This window comes from Rutidosis leptorrhynchoides, chromosome 11, assembly GCF_046630445.1.
Source record: "Rutidosis leptorrhynchoides isolate AG116_Rl617_1_P2 chromosome 11, CSIRO_AGI_Rlap_v1, whole genome shotgun sequence".
NCBI lineage: Eukaryota > Viridiplantae > Streptophyta > Magnoliopsida > Asterales > Asteraceae > Rutidosis > Rutidosis leptorrhynchoides.
In genome coordinates, this window is record NC_092343.1 from 54,614,382 (window position 1) to 54,620,381 (window position 6,000).

Below are 6,000 nucleotides of genomic sequence, written 5' to 3' on the forward strand. Positions count from 1 at the left end.
GAGCAGGAGAGTGCATTTCAATTACTGAAAAAGAAGTTGACTACGGCGCCTATTTTATCGTTACCAGAAGGGAACGATGATTTTGAAATATATTGTGACGCTTCGCGACAAGGTTTTGGTTGCGTTCTTATGCAACGGAAGAAAGTTATTGCATACGCATCCCGACAATTAAAGATTCACGAGCGGAATTATACGACGCATGATCTAGAACTGGGAGCAGTCGTGTTTGCATTGAAGATATGGAGACACTACTTGTATGGGGTTAAATGCACTGTGTTTACTGATCATAAAAGCCTTCAACATATTTTCAATCAAAAACAGCTGAACATGAGGCAACGTAGGTGGGTTGAGTTAATAAATGACTATGATTGTGAAATTCGTTATCATCCCGGGAAAGCGAATGTGGTGGCTGACGCACTAAGCAGAAAGGAACGAGAACCAATTCGAGTACGAGCGATGAACATAAAAATTCGCATGAATCTCAACTCACAAATCAAAGAGGCTCAACGAGAAGCACTTACTAAAGAAAATATAGGAAATGAAATAATGAAGAAGTATGAGAAGCAACTCGTTATACGGGAAGATGGAACTCGATATTTTGCAAATCGTATTTGGGTACCGAAGTTGGGTGGATTGAGGAAGTTGATATTGAATGAGGCACATAAGACAAGATACTCGATACATCCTGGAGTTGGAAAGATGTATCAAGATCTTAAGACGCATTATTGGTGGCCTAATTTAAAGACAGACGTTGCAACATATGTTGGGGAATGTTTAACTTGTTCCAAGGTCAAAGCAAAACACCAGAAGCCGTCAGGGTTACTTCAACAACCAGAAATCCCAGAATGGAAATGGGATGGTATTACCATGGATTTCATCACAAAGTTACCAAAGACTGCCTGGGGATACGACACCATTTGGGTGATTGTTGATCGTCTCACCAAGTCTGCACATTTCTTGCCTATAAAGGAAACGGATAGAATGGAGAAACTATTATGATTGTATATAAAGGAAATTGTTTCAAGGCATGGAATACCTATTTCCATTATATCCGATCGTGATAGTAGATTTACCTCAAAGTTCTGGCAATCACTACAGGAGGCACTAGGAACTCGTTTGGATATGAGTACCGCATATCATCCGCAAACGGACGGGCAGAGTGAAAGAACAATTCAGACTCTTGAAGACATGCTCAGGGCATGTGTGATCGATTTTGGAAACGGATGGGATAAGTATTTACCGTTAGCAGAATTCTCGTATAATAATAGTTATCATGCGAGCATTAAAGCTGCACCATTCGAAGCACTGTATGGAAGGAAGTGTAGGTCTCCTATCTGTTGGAATGAAGTAGGAGATCGACAATTAACTGGTCTCGAGATCATACACGAAACGACTGAGAAGATAGTACAAATCAAGGAGAGATTGAAAACAGCCCGTAGTCGCCAAAAGAGCTACGCCGATGTCCGAAGGAAACCATTAGAGTTTCATATCGGTGACATGGTTATGCTAAAGGTGTCACCTTGGAAAGGTGTAATACGTTTCGGAAAAAGGGGTAAACTGAACCCAAGATATGTAGGCCCGTTCAAGATCATCGAACGCATTGGACCGGTAGCTTATCGACTCGAGTTACCGCAACAACTCGCCGGAGTACATAATACCTTTCACGTCTCGAACCTTAAGAAGTGTCTTGCAAAGGAAGACCTCACCATTCCTCTTGAAGAAATCCATGTCGATGAGAAACTACAATTCATCGAAGAACCAATCGAAATCATGGATCGTGAAGTTAAACAGCTCAAGTAGAGCAACATACTGATCGTTAAGGTTCGTTGGAATGCTCGAAGAGGTCCTGAGTTTACTTGGGAACGAGAGGATCAGATGAAACAAAAGTATCCACACTTGTTTCTCGATGACGCAAAATAGGTACAATTTTAAAATTTCGGGACGAAATTTATTTAACGGGTAGGTACTGTAATGACCCGCACTTTTTCGATCAATTTATACTTATAAGATTAATATTTACATAAATTAAACCTTACCAACATGATAAGCAATCCAAATTGTTGAGACTTATGTTTTTGAAATGAGTTTTACACAACGTTTGACCGTCTAGTTTGACCGATGATATCACGAACTATACAATATATGATAATTATACGTTTGTGTATATATATGTATATATACATATTTAACATGATCTAAGGATGTTTTAATACCTCATTTTCTATTAATAACAATAATTTATAAGTATATTTTGAAACTACTAACTTAAGTTTTCAAAACGATAACCATACGTAACGTTATTTGACATAAATACTTATGACCTATAATGTTTATACATATATCGTATAAGTAATGTATTTAATCACTTTTTAAGGACTTAAATACATAAAACAATATAAGTGTATTCACAAAAGATAGCTATATTTGAATTCTCATTCCATTTTTCACAAAATTTCTATACGTATATCTAGAGTACCTGTACTCGTATCATACCTAGCTTCTATACGTACTTACTATTGGTATATACACATTAAATCACCACCAACCAGCCCTTGTTCAATGCCTTATGTATAAGGTAACTACTTTTGTTATCTAGTATGATAATTTCACATGATTAAAAGATTTTTTCACAAAATTACAAACTTATACACCTTTTACATCACCATTTATACTCCATCCATTTTCAATTTTTGATTCATTTTTACCTCAAACCTCTAGCTAAAAACACACACACTTTTAAGAGTCTTAAACTCCATAACCATTCAGCTAATATCCATGAAGATCTAGCCATAAAAACATCACTTAATCACCATAAGAAAACTCTTACAAAAACACTTCAAGAATCCTTCCAAGAACACAAACTTACTTCCAATCTTTCATCCAATTCCATCACCCTTTTGGTTCTAGGTTCTTACTCTTCTTTTACAGCAATCTTGTCCAAGTAACTTGAGGTAGTAACTTTGTTCATAACCTTATTCGATTCATATATATATAGCTATCTTATTTTGTGGTATAAAATTTTAACAACAAGAACATAGTTTGAATGTTTTCAAACTTGTTTGCAAACTAAATAGATCCTTCTAACTTAACTTTTAAAATACTTCAAGACCTGTAATATAACTTAAATATATGCTAATTTAACAAGGTATAATTTGGTTTTTCAAAGAACACCTTAAAAACTGTTTTTACGACGTCGGAGTGCAACCGGGGGCTGTTTTGGGTTGGATAATTAAAAACCATCTTAAACTTTGAATTGGAGGTTTATTTTCTGGAAAAATGATTTTTACTATGAATATGATAACACATAAAAATTTCATAATTTAACTCAAAGTATAAGTATTTTTAGAAAAATAATCATTTAAGGTTGTTTACATGATGGAAAATGATTAACTTCATAAGTTTCACTAAAGTTTGACCTATGACCTGTGATTTCGAATACAAACTAAGGTATTTACAGTTCATAGTCTTAAAGAGGGACTCGATCCAAGGAAGTGGCAAGTTGAATCAACGAAAACGGAGTTGTAACGAAGAAACTATGACCAAAACGAGATCGGATATCTAAGACTAGTTTAGCTACGAAAATAATTGGAGAAAATTAAATAAATCACATCTTTTTAAAATAACATGATATTTTATATATATGTACTCATAATTTAATTTTATATGGTTCAGGATCACCCGTAAACAATACAAGAAGATTAATCATAAGATCCCATGATTGTACGCAACACGTCATTTGACAACACCGGTACTTTATGTACGCAACACGTCATTTGACAACACCGGTACCGTGGGTCAAGATTAATCTCGACCAATACATATACGATGGGGGTTTTATTTATTTCATTGGGGGTTTATTAAACACCTAAAAATGAACCATTAAAATTGAATTACTAACATCGGACTGCTAACTACGGACTAAGGAATTATTAAAAGTATTAAAAGTATTATAAGTATATATATGTGACGTTTGTTTAAAATGAAAATATATTGATAAATTATATATGGATAGGTTCGTAATATCAATCGGAGACCAAGTCGAAATTACATATCTTCAAGACAAAAGTGAGTATATAGTCCCACTTTTAAACTCTAAGTATTTCGGGATGAGAATACATGTATTTTATGTTTTACGTTATGGACACAAGTAACTGGAAAATATATTCTACGTTGAGTTGTACCACTGGCATACTTCCCTGTAGCTTGGTAACTGTTATTTACAGCGGTATTGTAAACGCGAATCCTGTTGATAGATCTATCGGGCCTGACAACCCCAACCGGACTGGACGACCAGTATTCAACGGTTGCACAGTACTTCGTTTTGTGACTACACTTGGTACGGTGTAGTAAGATTTCATAATAAAGGGAATATGCGACGTGATTAAATGTTAAGTATGGTTACCAAGTGCTCAACCACTTAGAATATTTTTATTAAAACGTTTATATATGAAATCTTGTGGTCTATATATATATATTGCTGCCGGCATTAAACCTATATCTCACCAACTTTATGTTGACGTTTTAAGCATGTCTATTCTCAGGTGATAATTAGAAGCTTCCGCTGCAACATGTTGAATTTAAACAAGATCTTGAGTATGCATATTTGTATCAAAAATAAAACTGCATATCGGAGGATTTGTAATGTAAAATATGCTAGAAATCGTATTGTTATCATCACATGTAAAGTTTGTAAGTCTAAGATTATCGCTAAACGATAATCATCTTTATTTTGTCTAAAGCTTGTATTAAAATAAGAATTATGGTTTGTAATGTAAAATATATGCAGTTGTTCTTTTAAAAATGTCGCATATAGAGGTCAATACCTCGCAATGAAATCATACGTTATCTAACACGTTCTTATGGTTAAGGACGGGTTATGACATGTGGTATCAGAGCGGTGGTCTTAGCGAACCAGGTTTGCATTAGTGTGTCTAACCGAGAAGTCGTTAGGATACATTAGTAAGTCTGGACTTTGACCGGGTCTGATTTTAAAAACCATTGCTTATCATTGTTGGTTAAAATTTATATGTAAATATTATGTAGTACTAATGGGTTAGTTGTTGTGTGATAGATGTCGGGCTCAAAACTTATTATCACATTCAGCGACTCCGAACCAGAATCTTCAGATGGTGTTCCAGTCATTAACCTATCCGATGACGAAAATAATATCTTTGGGGAAGACTCACAAATTCCGGATGAACCGACTATAGAGAACCCGGAAAGTGAACCCGAGGAGGAAAGTGAACCCGAGGAGGAAAGTGAACCCGAGGAAGAAAGTGAACCCGAGGAAGAAATACAGGAAATTACGAAAGACAAGTTCGAATTAGGAAAGAAACAAAAGGCTAATGAATTAGAAAATTCAAATCCCGAGTTTAGTAATGATGATGTGGCACCAACTCCACTAGACACTACCACCCCTATTCCCGCTATTCCTATTCGTTCTATCCCGGCATCCAGTTCTTCAGCCCCACTGCCAAAATATAGGCAGACAGCTAGGATAAGCGTTAGGCCATTCCTTGAACCTAAACGTCCTAGAAAATAGACCAAACGATGCGCTGCCGTATTAAACCATGGGATCATATAATGTTTTGTATAATATTATTAGTGTGGTTTGCTTAATGTTCGATGTAAGATAAGCATATGTAAAATAGTGAAGTGTGAAATGCAATAATTTTCCATGGTTAAGTATTATTTAGATGGTAGTAATTGATTCTGTACTAAGCTATTAAGTATGGACATTAACGGGTAGGTACTACCCTAGATATAATTATAAAACGCTAATAAGAAGAAAAGGCTTTTATAATAATACCTGGTTCATATTATTAATAAGCTATAATGTACTGTAAATATACACTACATCTATAATATTCCATGTGAATAATTATTTTCTTTTCATTCTTATAGAAGAATATGGCGCGATTGAACCGAATGACGGAACAAGAAATCCAGGAACTCATCAATCAGCGAGTGAACGACAGAATGTTATGGGTCGAGGCTGCA